Consider the following 16,903-nt stretch of genomic DNA (forward strand, 5'->3'; position numbering starts at 1 on the left):
AAAGAGGAGAGTCCTTGGAGCACTCCTGCACTCACTTGAGAAACCTGAACGCCTCCACTGTGCAGCTTCTCGCCTGGGGTGGGGGGGCCAGGGGCAGAGTGCAACAGGGCACAGTGCCGGTGGAATCAAACACTGATAACAAAGCTCCAACTAAGCACAGAGCAGAGCTCAGTACAGCTCTGACACACAGCGTCACAGCGCCACAGCGCAGTGCTCAGTACAGCTCTGACACACAGCGTCACAGCGCAGTGCTCAGTACAGCTCTGACACACAGCGTCACAGCGCAGAGCTCAGTACAGCTCTGACACACAGCGTCACAGCGCAGAGCTCAGCACAGCTCTGACACACAGCGTCACAGCGCAGAGCTCAGCACAGCTCTGACACACAGCGTCACAGCGCAGTGCTCAGCACAGCTCTGACACAGCGTCACAGCGCAGTGCTCAGCACAGCTCTGACACACAGCGTCACAGCGCAGTGCTCAGCACAGCTCTGACACACAGCGTCACAGCGCAGTGCTCAGCACAGCTCTGACACACAGCGTCACAGCGCAGTGCTCAGCACAGCTCTGACACACAGCGTCACAGCGCAGTGCTCAGCACAGCTCTGACACACAGCGTCACAGCGCAGTGCTCAGCACAGCTCTGACACACAGCGTCACAGCGCAGTGCTCAGCACAGCTCTGACGCACAGCGTCACAGCGCAGTGCTCAGCACAGCTCTGACGCACAGCGTCACAGCGCAGTGCTCAGCACAGCTCTGACACACAGCGTCACAGCGCAGTGCTCAGCACAGCTCTGACACACGGCGTCACAGCGCAGTGCTCAGCACAGCTCTGACACACGGCGTCACAGCGCAGTGCTCAGCACAGCTCTGACACACGGCGTCACAGCGCAGTGCTCAGCACAGCTCTGACACACGGCGTCACAGCGCAGTGCTCAGCACAGCTCTGACGCACGGCGTCACAGCGCAGTGCTCAGCACAGCTCTGACGCACGGCGTCACAGCGCAGTGCTCAGCACAGCTCTGACGCACGGCGTCACAGCGCAGTGCTCAGCACAGCTCTGACGCACGGCGTCACAGCGCAGTGCTCAGCACAGCTCTGACGCACGGCGTCACAGCGCAGTGCTCAGCACAGCTCTGACGCACGGCGTCACAGCGCAGTGCTCAGCACAGCTCTGACGCACGGCGTCACAGCGCAGTGCTCAGCACAGCTCTGACGCACGGCGTCACAGCGCAGTGCTCAGCACAGCTCTGACGCACGCCGTCACAGCGCAGTGCTCAGTACAGCTCTGACGCACGGCGTCACAGCGCAGTGCTCAGTACAGCTCTGACGCACGGCGTCACAGCGCAGTGCTCAGTACAGCTCTGACGCACGGCGTCACAGCGCAGTGCTCAGTACAGCTCTGACGCACGGCGTCACAGCGCAGTGCTCAGTACAGCTCTGACGCACGGCGTCACAGCGCAGTGCTCAGTACAGCTCTGACACACGGCGTCACAGCGCAGTGCTCAGTACAGCTCTGACACACGGCGTCACAGCGCAGTGCTCAGTACAGCTCTGACACACAGCGTCACAGCGCAGTGCTCAGTACAGCTCTGACACACAGTTACCCAGCACAGTGCTCAGTACAGCTGAGACACACAGTTACACAGTGCAGCGCTCTGCTGAGCTCAGTATGGCTCTAAAATGGGATCAGGACTGCGGGTAAAAGACTAGAAAACAGGAGAGTTAACTGCATAGGAATGCAGCTTCAAGGAGAGGTATGCGGATCCATTGCATCACCGAGAAGGAATTTCCAAGAGGAATACATCTCTCCATCTCTAGGGGAGTCAGGCAGGGCTGGCACAGGCTCTCCTAAACAGTGTAGACTGGGACCTGGGACCTCCACCTCCCACCTGCAGCATCGCTGTGTAAAAATACTGGGAAAACCCCGAGGCACAAGGCCTGTGGGGAGGGTGAAAGAAGTTTTGGGAAAAAAGGGCCTCCTGGGGGCACAGCCAGATTGAGCCCCTACGGTCCAGACAGCGCTGGGTTCTGGTCCGGCAGTGTCCGGAGTCCACACAACCGGTGGAGCAGTAACCTGGATATGCTGGGGTGCTGCAGGCTTGCAGCCATGTCGCAGGGGAACCTGGAGAGTCACTGTGACTCTCTGTAACGGAGGGGGGTTCAAAACCACCAGAGGTTCAAGACTGATCTGTACACATGACCTCCTGATCTGTCACTCTGTCACACCCCATTTCCGTGTTGGAACCGCTGACGAACACGGACCCCTCACTCTGCCTTCCTGACCATAAAACGCACACGACACCCTGAATAACCCGAGTGCAACACACACACGCAGCGTGCGCTCGCACACACCGAGAGCAACACACACACGCCGCGTGCGCTTGCACACACCACACGCACATGCAGAGGGATGGACAGACACACACAAGGGGAGGATATACACACAGAAACACACAATGACAGACACACACAGCATACACACAGAGAAGACAGGGACAAACACACTCACGCAGGATCACAGAGACAACAAACAGAATCACACGGACACACAGGGACACACACGGGGAGGGTATACACACAGAAACACACAATGACAGACACACACAGCATACACACAGAGAAGACGGGGACAAACACACTCACGCAGGATCACAGAGACAAACACACAGAATCACACGGACACACAGGGACACACACGGGGAGGGTATACACACAGAAACACACAATGACAGACACACACAGAGAAGACGGGGACAAACACACTCACGCAGAGTCACACAGACACACACACAGAGCCGCTGGCGCGCGGCAGGCCGGGGCAGGAATGCAGGATGAATGCTCGCTCAGTCCCAGCCAGCCACTGCTCCAGCTGTCACAATGCCGATCCCAGTGCGGACAGAACCCGCCCGCAGTCTGCGCACACTTCACAGCTCACCCCCGCGCTAAAGATAGCTGGCACGCCCCGCCCGTCTGCAAGCACCTCGGAAATACCCATTTCCCCAGAATCCCTGACCACAAACGCCAGCCCTCAGGCCACACAGATCCCCTTGCGTGACAAAACACTGAACTGCTTGCCGGCCTGTGAGGGCTCCCCATCTTTAAAAACAGGAGAGTCACTGGACACAGTGCAGCGGAGAGGACAAGGCTTTCCTCTAGCACATCCTTAACCAATTTCTAGAACACAGATCTTCAACGTGCTTCCTGTTCCGAAACAATCAGAGGATCCATTATGGTCTTGTAATTGAGAGATCAGCGGGAACAAAAAAAACCCGGTAAGTGTGGAGGTTCCCAGGACAAGGGCGGGGAGCCCCGTTTCGAGGTGACCTACTCGTCTGTCGCCCTGTGTCGTTTCCCCTTCGTCTCTCTGCAGGCCCACCCGCGGGAGAAAAGGATCCGACTCTCTCTCCAGCTCGCGCACTCTGCAACATGACGTCCCCGAGTCTCCAGAGGCACACGGGACACCCCCGGGGGCTTCTTTTCACTGTCGCTGGTTCGTTCCGGACGTGCTTGGGAAACTGCTGACTGATGGCTCAGAGAGGCAGGGACCCCTCCCCCCAGGACTGCTATCGTTCTGCCCAGCGGGGTCTCCACTCCTGGTCCCAGACTCCTGTCAGTCCCCCAGATCTCCTCAGCAACTTGGGCAAGTCTGGCCTCTGAAGGCTGAAGGGTCTTCAGGGGGGATTCGCATGATCTCTAACCCAGGCGTCTCTAATCCTGCATCTCAGAGGGCCACACATCTGAGTTTTCATAGCATCCCAGCCCCCTCACCCAGCTGAAGCCTTAACTCAACACTCAAGCAACCCGTTAGGAAAATGGCAAAAGTTTCCTACTCGGCAGTGTGGTCAGTTGATTTTACTTTCGAAATGCACAGGTCACAAGGCGACCTCTGACACGTTTCAGAGCTGAAAGAAACAGGATTCATCCGAACTGTTGGACAGTTAAATCAATTAAGGGGTGGACTGTATCACTGAGAGCTGAGCTGGGCTAGAACAAAAGCCAGGTGGGTGGACCTCCAGAACCAGGCCCTACACCTCTACAGCTGAGCACAGATCATTTACTCCCAGTAGCTGCTGGCTTTGCTCTGGCTGCCCAGGACTAGGGCTGGAGACACAGGGTTGATATTGTCAAACAGATCCATATTAGATCCAGCCCTGTATATTCACACACAGGGTCAACATGGTTCTATCCATATTGACCAGATCCATATTAGATCCAGTCCTGTATATTCACACACAGGGTGGATATTATTTTATAGATCTATATTAGATCCAGCCCTGTATATTCACACACAGGGTCAATATGGTTCTATAGATCCATATTAGATCCAGCCCTGTATATTCACACACAGGGTGGATATGATTCTATAGATCCAAATTAGATCCAGCCCTGTATATTCACACACAGGGTCGATATGATTTTATAGATCCAAATTAGATCCAGCCCTCTATATTCACACACAGGGTCGATCTTGCTATACAGATCCAGTCTTGTATATTCACACACTGATTCGCATTTGCACCGCTAGGATTTAGATTCGGGTTCTGTGTCAATCCCCGCGTCCTGATTTAAGATCCAGTCCACGCCTGGTCCACTGGCAAGGCGGTGAAGTGTCTTTGATTCGTCACGCAGATCCACGGGCTGTCTGCCGCCTCGCCCACTGGCGTGCTCACTGCCGATCCCGTGGGACGCTGGAGGGCACCACCGGGAATGACACGCCTGGCACGGGCACGTGACTGCTCAGGCGGCGGTCATCCCCGCGGACACCGTCCGACACGGACACGGGTGGACAGGGAGAGCCGAACGGATCCGGTGACGGTGACGGGGGGAGACTCAACAGGTCTTCGGTACAGAAGTTTTTCTTTTTAAGAGGATGTCCCCAACTGGGAACCCACTCGCACCTTGCGGAAAAAATAATGACAGACCAACCCTTTCACGACACGACCACGGAGTTACCACTTACCCTTTAAAATCACGAGAGAGAGGCGAGGCGAGGCGCAGCCACAGCCGGCTTCCCTCCTCTTCCTGCGTGTCGGAGGTTTACTCCACGCGTACACTGCCCATGTCCGGCCGCTTGTTTCTCTTTTTACGTGTCGAGCTCCAGAAAACAGGCGAAACGGGAATTTAAAACTTTTCTGGTCCTCCCCCCTTTTCCGACCGTGGTACTGACCCCTCTCATCACACTCGGACGGGCCGGGCCGCGGCACTCGGGGCTGCGAGGGGGGGGTGGGGGGTTGTTCAATAAACCGCAGGAAAAGACTGGGTGGGGGCGCTGTGTCCTTTGACAACAGCAAAAAAATAAAAACAGTCCACAGACGCAGGAAAAGTACCAATCAGCAAAAAAAAAAGAAGACCAACACGATATCAATTCAACAAGGGGAGGGCTCCAAGCGAAGTTTTCAGAACGGCTCCAGGAGTCCGGGACACGCGAGGAAAACCCACTCCGACAGGGGGCTCGGGCTCGTCTGTCGCGGACGGCAACTTTCTCTCGCTCCGAGTTTTTCTTTCCGGCTGGTCCGGGCAGGCTGGCGGAGGACCTCGGCTCCTGGGAAGCGTGGCGTGAAATGTTGGTGTTGGGTGGTGGTGGGGGGGGGGAGTTCAAAAGCGACCTGGGGGTCGGTTGGGTGTTGGCGAAGGGGAAGGAGAAAGAGGATGATGAAGGAGAGAAGAGGTCGCGGGCCGGCCGAGTGCGCGTCTCCGTGCGGCCCCCCCTCCTCGCTCAGCGCCGCTGCTGCTGCCGCCGCTCCTGCCTCAAGCGGCTCGCCAGCTCCCGCCTGACGTCACCGCCGGGCCCGGCTGCTGGGGGGCGCGCCGGGCGGGATTCTTTAAAGAGACAGAAACACCGGCCGGGCCGAGCGCCTCGCCAGAGCGGCAGCCAGGAGAAACAGACCCTGCCGGAGGACAGGCTCAGCGACCACAGCCTGGACATCGGAACTGGACACAGGTGGACCTGGCTGTCCAGAGAGGGGGGCTCAGTGACCACAGGCTCTAGACACAGGCAGACCTGGGTTTCCAGAGAGGACAGGCTCAGTGACCACAGACTCTGGACACAGGCAGACCTGGGTTTCCAGTGAGGACAGACTCAGTGACCACAGACTGGTCATCTGAACTGGACATGGGCAGACCTGGGTGTCCAGAGATGACAGGGCCAGTGACCACAGACTCTGCCCAGAGAGGACAGGCTGGGAGAAACAGTGGCAGAGATGCACTGTGGGAAGTACAGGAAGGGAGGGAGTCGACGATGTGTGCAGGTGGAGAGAGACGAGAGGGTTCTGGACTATAAACAGGAGGAAAGGAGGCTGCTGTGGATCTTGTTGCCATGGCGAGCGCTGCCGTGTGTGTGTGGGGGTGCAGAGAGGATGTGCAGGAAACAAGGTGCTTCCTGTTCCTGTGATTCACACCCCAGGGCCAGCGCCACTGCCCTGCACTGCTCAGGACCTGCAGTCCAGCACAGCGCCCTGGACGTCATGGGCCTGCCCCTTTACTCTCCTCTCTCCTGCCCCTTTACTCTCCTCTCTCCTGCCCCTTTACTCTCCTTCCCCTTTACTGTCCTCTCTCCTGCCCCTTTACTCTCCTGCCCCTTTACTCTCCACTCTCCTGCCCCTTTACTCTCCTTCCCCTTTACTGTCCTCTCTCCTGCCCCTTTACTCTCCTCTCTCCTGCCCCTTTACTCTCCTGCCCCTTTACTCTCCTCTCTCCTGCCCCTTTACTCTCCTGCCCCTTTACTCTCCACTCTCCTGCCCCTTTACTCTCCTTCCCCTTTACTCTCCACTCTCCTGCCCCTTTACTCTCCTGCCCCTTTACTCTCCTTCCCCTTTACTCTCCACTCTCCTGCCCCTTTACTCTCCTGCCCCTTTACTCTACTCTCTCCTGCCCCTTTACTCTCCTGCCCCTTTACTCTACTCTCTCCTGCCCCTTTATTCTTCTCTCCTGTCCCTTTACTCTCCTGCCCCTCCACCCCACTCCACTGACTACTGCAAATGCAATTAAATAAAAACATGAATTCTGAACAGAGAGGGCGGTTCCACGAAAAAACCCCAAATCCCCGTCAATAAAAACGCAAACCAGTCCGTGTGTTCTGACCCTCTTCGTTCCCCGTAGAGCCGTGTCCGTGTCGTACACCAGGCGCCACAGCAGGGCGGCGCCATTTCTTACTTGGCGCGGACTTCTGGGGAGACCGGAGCAGGCGAGTCATCGCGAAGTTATTGGAAAGGTGCTTGCAAGGCAGGGCGCTTCACAACTTTCATAACACAAACAGCTCATCCTTATCTAGACACCTCTTGTTGAAAAACTCTTCTTTACAATTACACGTATACCTTCTGAATTCCGTGAAAACATTTTAAAATATTACCGTTGACAGGCTACAGAAAGGGCATTTAAACATTTAACAAAAAAATATAACCCTTTAATTACTGTTAGCATAAACGATAAGAGACGAAGTTAGGAGATTGGCGGGTACGGTTTTCGAGGGTTAAATCGCCCCTGGGGCTCATCTACCCCCAACTGGGGCAACCCTCGTGCTGCCGGGGCGGCTCTTCTCGCGCCCAAATCACGCCCTCTGCTCAACGGTTTCTTCGCGTGCCAGCTTTCAAATGTCCTTCTCCTTTATTTAAAGTTAAAATTGTTTGGCGGTAAAATGAATCAACTTCAACATCTATAAAAAATATTTTTCAAAGACTGATACAATATTATCACAACAGTTATAATTGTTAGCGACAAGCGGCAGAAGGGTTAGTGAGCGGTTAACTCTCCTCATGGCCTTTTCTTAATGTTTAGCCTTCGTGGCGCAATATCTAGCGGTTTTCGATTTTTAATTATATAAAAGTATAATTAACGCCGCCCTCCAACACTCGTTCTAAAATTAATTAACAGCTTTGCAGCTACTATAGTTCTTTTAATTACGCGCTTTACAGTACATTTTACTGTGTAAAACCGTCTCAACCCACGACTGACGAAAGGAGGAATTTGAAAATACGAATTCACCCCTCAGGTACGTGTAAATTAATTGACACTGGAGCTTTTAAGGTGTTTGCACAGGAGTCTCGTTTCTGTCTCGTTTAAGCTTAAGTCATTTATTTTTCTTAACCTGCTTATTAACGTACACATTGTTCCTCTACTGCACTGTATATATTATCTACGCTATACAGATAATAATAAAGGTGATGTTAGTTCCCTTTCGTAACAGGACTGTTCTCCTGTACTGGGACTGTAGCTCCTATTGTAACGGGACTGTTCTCCTGTACTGGGACTGTAGCCCCTATTGTAACAGGACTGTTCTCCTGTACTGGGACTATAGCCCCTATTGTAACAGGAGTGTTCTCCTGTACTGGGACTGTAGCTCCTATTGTAACAGGAGTGTTCTCCTGTACTGGGACTGTAGCCCCTATTGTAAAAGGACTGTTCTCCTGTACTGGGACTGTAGCTCCTATTGTAACGGGACTGTTCTCCTGTACTGGGACTATAGCTCCTATTGTAACAGGAGTGTTCTCCTGTACTGGGACTGTAGCCCCTATTGTAAAAGGACTGTTCTCCTGTACTGGGACTGTAGCTCCTATTGTAACGGGACTGTTCTCCTGTACTGGGACTATAGCTCCTATTGTAACAGGACTGTTCTCCTGTACTGGGACTGTAGCTCCTATTGTAAAAGGACTGTTCTCCTGTACTGGGACTGTAGCTCCTATTGTAACAGGAGTGTTCTCCTGTACTGGGACTGTAGCTCCTATTGTAACGGGACTGTTCTCTGAACTGGGACAGCTGTCACAGTGAAAGCGGTTCTCTGGAAATGTAGGTAAGTCGATTTACAGTATTGTTCCTTGTTTACTTTCTCAGTGTGAAAATGCTCCCTTTAGCGGCCGCTGATCGCTATTGCTCGCTGCCGCCGGATGGGGAAACAGATGGGGACCAGACGAGCGGCTTTCTCCCTTTCGCAAAGTAAAAGAACGTTTGTGATCAATCAGTTGTTTGCTTTGGCTGTTTAATTAGGTTGCTTTTTAGAACACCATTATTCTAAAGAATATCATAACTATTTCTTGCTAGGTTCAATAAACCTGTTAAATATCACATCATCATCAAATCATTTTCCCACATGAACACGGGGAGAACATACAAACCCCTTTATTATATATTTTAAACAATAGTTATTGTGCTTATTGAATTAGCATACAACTTTGTTTCAAGGGTGGTGTTGTAGTTGACATTGCTGCCTCACTGCGCTGCAGCCCTGGGTTCAATTCTGGACCTTCGCTGCTATCTGTGTGGAGTTTGTATGTTCTCTCCATGTTTGTGTGGGTTTCCTCCAGGTTCTTCGCTTTCCTCCCACAGTCCAAAGACACACCTATAGGTTAAATGTCTTCTGGAAACATTGATCCTGTTGTGAGTGTGTATGTGCCTGTGGGGACACACAGACAGTTTAGAGACACCAAGTAACACAACCAGCAAATCTTTGGGAGGAGGGAGGAAACTACAATACCTATAGAAGAGGTGCATTGACTCAAGGATAACATGCATACTCTGAACAGAAGGCACGAGAATCAAACTCATAACCCACCTCTGTGTTGCCATAGTGTGACTGCAGTGAAATGATGGGTTTCCATTTTAGGACAAGGGAAAGGGCTCAGATTAGGGTTTGTACGTGAGGGTTTGGGTGAGTGGTGGTGGCTCACAATGTGAAGCTCAGGCTCCTTCAAGGGAAATTCTGGATAAGCCTCCTATTAATTTACCTGCCAGGAATCATTTAAAATAGGGGATTCAGGGCTCCCAAAAGGGTTAACCAAGAAGGGTCAACCTGGAGCCTGGCCATTAGCTGTCTGTGACTGGGTTACTCTGTGTGATGACAACGCACTGTTAGGTTGAGTAACGCCAAAGGATTTCAAAGTGTTTTCCACATACAGGAGGGAACCCCCTTCATCATTCATGGCAGTGCAGCCACTGTGTTGTTTTCCCCTCAGAAAGTCAAGGACAGTGCGGCGTGGGCTTCAGACAGAGTTCAGTGCTTCTTCCGTTTTCCCAACTTGTCCCTGCGTCCCACAGAGCACCACAGAGAACAAAACAGAATTCTGGGATAGGATTGGCGACCTGCCAAGGTGAGCACCAGACTGGACGTATCTCACTGATACTGTCACCTCTAACACCCAGCTGGCCTGGACTCCTGACTGACCTCTCAGTCACACCCAGCTGGCCTGGACTCCTGACTGACCTCTCAGTCACACCCAGCTGTCCTGGACAACTGACTGACCTCTCAGTCACACAGATCGTCCTGGACACCTGACTGATATCTGAAATGCACACACCTGCACACAGCTTTTGCTCACTCAATTGAAAGCAGAGTCTCTGAATGCTGGAGGATCAACTAACCAGTGAGGTGTGAAATTTCCCACCTTATCCTGAGTTTTAAGTAGTCGTTACTTGATAAGGGGATCAGGGCAAGGAATACCCGTTGTCTCTTATGCCATCATGAGAGCCTGGGTGTGCAGGGGTGAGTTGAGGCCCCAGGCAGTGGAGACTCCCTGATGACTCCACGCACTGCCAGCTGTTTTGGGATCTGTATGGGATCTGCTCCCTCAGGAGATGGAGCTGATGCCTCCATCTTTCCTGTCTTTTCAGCTCCAGCTGGACAGAAGAGTATCAGGGGGCACCTGCAGCACTGGTGAGTTATCTTCGATCACATTGCGATCATCATGTTGTTTAGTCCAACTTTCCGCGAAGGTCATAACCTTTAATGGTTTCAATTATCTTCTTCTCTTTAGCTGAATGTCCTGAATTTAAGTAAAAGTTTTTGTCTGCGCATTCAGTATTTTATCTTTTTGTAAAAGAAACAGTCATTGCAACATTGCCAAACATTGCAAATTCAGAGTACTAGATAGTTTCCCTTTCCCTTCCCATTTTGTAGGTAGGCAGCTCAGCTGTGCACAGGACACACCCAGTTCTAGAAAGGCATGCCCATACAAGGCAGCAGGAGGCGGGGCGGGAGAGACTGCCTGCCCCTTCTGAGCTGTATAAGAGGAGGAGGCGGGGATCAGGATGCAGGAGTGCCTCCAGTGACCGCAGGATGGTGGCAGTACTGCGTCACATTGAGGACCTGAAGAAAAGACAGAGTGTCATTGATGAGTGAGCCAGAAAGATGTTGCATGTCAAGGTGTCTGTGTGCGGTTGTGTCTCGGTACGTCACTGTGCCAGTGTGCTTTTGTTTCTGTTTGTCCAGTGTGTCTCTTTGGAATATGAATGAGCAAATAGATGGATAGAGAAGCAGCAAGTCTGATCAACACTACAATGCCTGTGTTGTGTCCCTGTGTTTGAGGTTGAAGAAGGAGAAGTGGGGAGGCACTCCCAGTATCTGCTACCCTGAAGGCATCTCTGGTCCTGGGGAAAGGGAGCTGGGAGAGACTGAGGATCCGGGCCTGGCACAGCCAAGCAGGGAATTAGGCACCACTGCATCCCAGCAGTTCAATGACACTCTCTTTTCCCCCACCCCGTCGCTTTCCAATCAGCAGGTAACAGTGTTCTGACAGTCTCATACTGATACACTAGTAGGTAAGGCCTGTTTGTTTTCACGTTTTTGATTTCTGCTGTACACATATAATAATAAAACACTACTTAACTATCCAATACACACAAGTGCAAAGCCATGTCAAACATGTTCTTCACCTTTTTCACATTGATAATGTAGCTGCCATGCAGCACAACTTGGAAACAAAATATTATCAGATCATGTGAATGCTTAATAACCTCACCCTTTTATTCTAAAGGTTAAAACAGAGCATCTCTTACGCTGTGACTAAATTACGTGACTTAGGGTAATTAATCTGGGTCTACAGAACAAAGACAGGCTTCATTTACCAGTACTGCGGTCTGAAAGTCTCCTCTCATCTTTACAGACTTTCAAGGAGTTAGGATGAGTAATTGACACTGTTTCTGACGACAGGGCCTGAGTGCTGTGTCTCAATCCCTCATGAGCTGGTTTAGGGGGTGGGGTCATGGAGAGGAGCTGTGATTGACATTTGGCAGTTCCTGACTGGGGCAGAAGGGAATCAAAAACCAAAATTTGATTCCAGATTTGTAAGGGAAAATCCCTAAATGTGGAGCCCTGTGAACATTAACTGAATGCCGAACAGAATGTCTTCAACATTACAGAAAATACAAGAAGAACTTTTGTTATAAGAACAGTCATTTAGCACGGAGTCGCTCACAGTGACACACTGCTGCTGTGGAGTCTCTACTTTCTGGCGTCTCATTCTAAGCAATAGAGCACCTGGAGTTACCAGAGGTTCGATAAGATTAGGGGTGACGGGACTCATGAGGAGCCAGGGTCAGAGATGGGGAACTTAAACCAGGAACATCCTGATAGAGCAAGACCTGAACATAATCACAGCAGAACATCCTATTGAATAAGAATGCCAAGGTGGAGAAGCAAAACAGTGTGGCACAATGGTAAACACCCCTCCAACTGCAGAGTCCAGCCACCAGGAAATGGAAGGTTACGCTCTGACGCAAAGCATAGGTGAGCCAGTCAAGTTCATGGATTCACGTGCGATTCTCGCTATCTCTTGTTGTGCAGTTGCTGCTTGGAAGGGGCCTAGAAGAGCTGAGTCTGGCAACAGGGCAGGATCCCATGATGTCGTTCGTCATGGCAACAACAGACAGAAAGACAGGCAGGGCAGGGTTTCTCACAACACCCTCCCCCAAGGAGTTCTGGGGCTTTAGCTGCAGTGCTGAGGAGTAAAATAAACTGCCCCCTACTGCTGCCATATTAAAGCTCTGCAGTTTATTCTGCATCAAGCATTATGATACGAGTGCCATCAGGTTTTCTAGGCTAGTAAATTCCAATTCTTTTAATGGTGTTATTGCTGAAGGAATTGTGAGAGGGTGAGTGTTGCTCTAAAACAGAAACAAGGGAAAGTGTTCATTTTAATAGAGCAGAGGTGTGGCTCTTTATTTACAGTGTCACTTCAACTTGTTGCCTTGGGGGTACGGAGACAAGCATTTCCTGTTCTTCTCTTAGCTATGAACAGCTCTTCGCCTGGGAAAAGGGTCTAATGAGCAATTCAGATTGAACTGGAACTGCACCCTCATTTGCCACTGCCTACAGCGGCTGACAATATAAAGAGACTTGGAACACCGACGTCTGGAGCTGGAAACCACTCCTTTCATGAAAACGCTACTGTAGAGGAATTTGAAACAAAAATACTGAAAAAGTATTCAACCAACTTTTAGAAAGTATTTGTAATGGTTTGAAATATTTGTGTTTATTTTGTGACTTTATTTGAGTCTTTGTTAAAGTAGCTGTTTATCTTTTGTTATTTAAGAAGTAATCATTGACTTTCTCCAAAGAATAACATTGATCAGCTGTTAATAAGATGTGACAGGGTGGAACAGGGTGCAAAGTTTTCCTCATTGTTTTATTTGTTTTTCAGTGTAATAGTTTTCAGTAAACAGAGGCAGTTCATGTCTGTTGGTGCTAACACTGCCGCTGATTTACACTTCTGTGATGTCATCTGTCTGGGCCTGCAGGGACAGTCGCAGCTGTCCTGGGTGTGCCACACAATGCTTTGTCATCCACTTGTGTTTTACCCCATACCTTAACCTTAACTCATTATTAACTTATTATCCAGAACTATAACCCATAATCGATCAAAACCTCACATGAATGTGACTTCCTCTATGACTGTTTTCTTCCTGCTGCCCCAGAGGAAATGTGCCGTTTGCACACTGTGATTGGTGCTTGGGTCAAAGGCTTTTTTTAACTGACTGTCTTAAGGATTAAATGCTTAAACATTGTTTCATGGCAAGTGACATACTGACTTGTGAATACTGTATATTTTCACTTTGTCACCTGTTCTGTGAGTTTCTGTAAAATAAATTTTACAGGAGGAATAACTTGCTGTGTGTCTAATTTGTATCTTTTTCTCTGTCATTAGAGGGTAACCAGTTTAGCACAGTCAGGATCCTGTGTCTCTGTGGTTCTGGAATCTGGGGCCTGTTTAGACACTCAACACATCAAGCACTACTAATCAGGATCTCAGCACCAGTCTTAAATATGCTGTGTTTCTTATTTCCAGGCTGCTTTTAAACTTGGCGGACCCATTCAAACACCTCTGTGGTGAAGACTGGGTGCTGTGGAGCAATGAGACTGGGCCATGAGCAAAGACAGAGGACACCAGGGGGCGCTGCCTCAGTTCTGCGTGGCTACCATTGTGTCTAAGTATGGAAGGACGAGCTGCACAGCGTTGCTCAGTGTCCGCACTGCTGCTGCTCCTGGGAGCTGATCTAAGGCTGACCTTGAGCATCTGCTGGACTCTGGCTGTCCAGGAGCAGAGCCACCCCTGGAACAGTCCAGCTCACTCTGTAAGAGCCCTGTGAATGGCCTGTCCCAGTTGTGGGAGTGGCTCCCTCTAGTGGTTCAGCTGACACCGCTTGTCTTGTTTTTTTCTTGTTCAGTTTCTGAGTTTTCATTATTATTCTTATCTTATCTTCCTCTACTCCTGCCACTCTGCTTCATGCTCCCCCTAAAAATCCCACTCCTTCTTCCCCTTTCTCACTGCTCTCCTTCACTCCTCTTCCTCATTCCTCTCTGTCTTCCACACAGCACTCCTTCACTCCTCTTCCTCATTCCTCTCCTCTCCCTCTTCCTCACAGCTCTCCTTCTCTCCTCTTCCTCGCTGCTCTCTTTCTCCCCTCTCTCCTTCACTCCTCTGCCGTCTCTTCACTCCTCTCCCCCTCCCTGTGCGGTGACATCAGTGAGCTGTTCAAGATGTCTGACGGTCTGAAAGCGGAAGGTGAGCTGGGAGCCTGTCTTTCTCTCTGTCGGCTCTGGGCTTTAGTAAAAACCTGTTTCTCGTTTAGCTTGACTCTGCTCCGCGGAGGGCAGGGGGTGTGGGGCTGTTGAAGGGTGCGATAGGGGCTGTGTGTTTGCTGATGGGGATCATTTCAAATAGACAAATGTAGGTGCAGACCCATTAGCTGAACGTATGTAAATACAACATGGTAACACGAACCAGGCACAAGCCTCCCTGTACCTTTTATAGGCTAGACACGAACACGCTAGATCTGGGTAAAACGCAGCAGGTGCGGCTGAGCTTGCCTGTCTTCCCGGGCAGATGCTGTTTGCGTCTCTGCGTTGGGAGCGCCGTGGTCATTAAGATGGTTTCTGCGGTTTGTAGGAAAAGCGGCGGACGCTGCGCTCCCCTCTGCGCCGGCGATTGGGGGGCTCCGGATCGGTGGCCACCGCTCACTCGACACCCGGGATCAGGCCCATGATCAGTCGCAACACTCCCACCGCCTCCCTGCGAATACGTCCTGTGTTACCGGCTGCTGCTGGCTTTTTTACGTTAACATTAATTTGGTAATTTCTCTGTCAAGAGTCGTATAGTTTCTCCCACGGCTCATTTTTAAAGTTCGCGTTTGTCTTACGTGACTTCTGTTTCAGTCCCATGAATATTGACGATATGCTGAGATCGAGACCATTTACGAATAAACAAGATAGATAAATAGTAGATCTAAATTCCTGGCTAGTCGTTACTGTGTTTGTTATCATGTCAGAGAAAAGAATAATTAAAATATTGTCCGGGTAGCGTTAGGTCTCTAAGAAACACCTGCAGAACTGCTGTGTTCTTGTTGAGTGATTATAAACAACGATTACCGATATGACCACCGCTATCACCACGATTGTTCATCATTTAATTGTGACAATTTGACTTGAGAGACTCGGTGAGCAGTGATGCCAACAGGAAGAATTCGGATAGACCAACGCTGGGGATCTGTCGATAAAAAGTTATTTAATTATTAATGATAAGCTCCTGTGGATTGTTGACCACATCAGAAAAATATGTATGAGATGAGATGCCGATTGTGGGATTGATGCAGTTGGGGTGGTGTGATCTTGTATACTGAAATGGAGGGATCTCCTCGTGTGGGATACCTGATGGTTCCCCTGTGTTTTGTACTCCACTGTTGTATTTCAGTGGGTTTGTGAATTCACACATAACAGCATTGAGATTATGTCAGACACGAAATCTGATGCATTTAAAGACAATAATTGAACCAGAAGCTAATTTTCATCGCCAGTTCCGCCAGGCATGCATCAATGTCCATATAATAAAGAATCAAATCAAATTCATCCTGTAATTAAGTTATAAATCATTACAGTAATGACCAGCTTCCCGCCTTGTGCCCTGTGACTGGTTAGTGACCTGGGGAAGAAACTGTTAGTGAACCTGGGTGGAAAGACCATTGTGATTAACACATCTCAAAGCATCCCCCTTCTCAGTTTTAATAGTGCTGAGCTCAGGCTGTGAGCGACTGGTTAGGGATCTGGTTCCAGAAGAACACAGGTCGTTCTGTTGCGTGCGGTGGAGAAGGATATGTGAACACTATGCAAGCATGGAAGTCATTGAACTTTATATACATGGTCATGTGTTTTCCACAGGCCCCCAGCGTCCAAAGCCAGTAAAGTTGCTTCATCTGAGTCCCGGCAGCAGTGAGCAGTAAAGGTTAGAGATCTGGAGTCATAATTAGTGGCGAGTGGTTGTGGGTTCAGATCCCAGAGAAGCACAGCTCTTGTACTCTTGGGCACAGTATTTCGCCTTTTGTGTTACCAGCTGTAAGTTTTAATATGGATTGTGAACCCCAGGGTTGAGTGTGTCCTGAGCCCTCACTGTGTCCCTCAGACTGTGACAGGGTGAACCCCAGGGGTGTATCTATGCAGAGACCTCATTGTGTCTCTCAGACTGTGACAGGGTGAACATATCCTCAATGTGGGCTGTTTGCCGCTGTCTGGGTGGACTGGGATGTACAGTTTCAGCAGTGCCCCCTGCTGTGTTGAGACAGTGCAGTTCTAATGCTTCTGGGACTCCAGGCTTATCTGGGTGCGTCTCTGTCAAATCTGTGAGGAGGACAGGGGTGTTGCAGAG

The 16,903-nt window shown here is 50.5% G+C and overlaps 2 protein-coding genes across 8 annotated transcripts in view; one reads left to right on the forward strand and one right to left on the reverse strand.

Annotated features, from left to right (window-relative positions):
- Positions 1 to 5,799, reverse strand: part of LOC148672625 (kinesin-like protein KIF1C) — a 31,265-nt gene extending 25,466 nt beyond the window's left edge. Inside the window, exon 1 of the mRNA XM_088628430.1 lies at positions 4,963 to 5,799. The gene's annotated coding sequence lies outside the window, so the exon portion shown is untranslated. The remainder of the gene's footprint in view (positions 1 to 4,962) is intronic.
- A 1,117-nt stretch (positions 5,800 to 6,916) lies between these two features.
- camta2 (calmodulin binding transcription activator 2) overlaps positions 6,917 to 16,903 on the forward strand; it is a 46,513-nt gene continuing 36,526 nt past the window's right edge. For 2 of the 7 annotated variants that reach the window (XR_015935828.1, XM_088628424.1), the window contains exons 1-7: positions 6,917 to 7,212; positions 8,829 to 8,930; positions 9,947 to 10,081; positions 10,602 to 10,644; positions 10,888 to 11,105; positions 11,296 to 11,488; positions 14,054 to 14,339. The gene's annotated coding sequence lies outside the window, so the exon portion shown is untranslated. Of the gene's footprint in view, positions 7,213 to 8,828; positions 8,931 to 9,946; positions 10,082 to 10,601; positions 10,645 to 10,887; positions 11,106 to 11,295; positions 11,489 to 14,053; positions 14,340 to 14,456; positions 14,771 to 16,903 lie in introns of those variants that run through there. The other 5 variants (XM_088628427.1, XM_088628428.1, XM_088628426.1 and 2 more) reach the window with 4 other exon arrangements.

The sequence above is a fragment of the Lepisosteus platostomus genome, chromosome 4 (genome assembly GCF_059453375.1).
Source record: "Lepisosteus platostomus isolate fLepPlt1 chromosome 4, fLepPlt1.hap1, whole genome shotgun sequence".
Classification (NCBI taxonomy): Eukaryota; Metazoa; Chordata; class Actinopteri; order Semionotiformes; family Lepisosteidae; genus Lepisosteus; species Lepisosteus platostomus.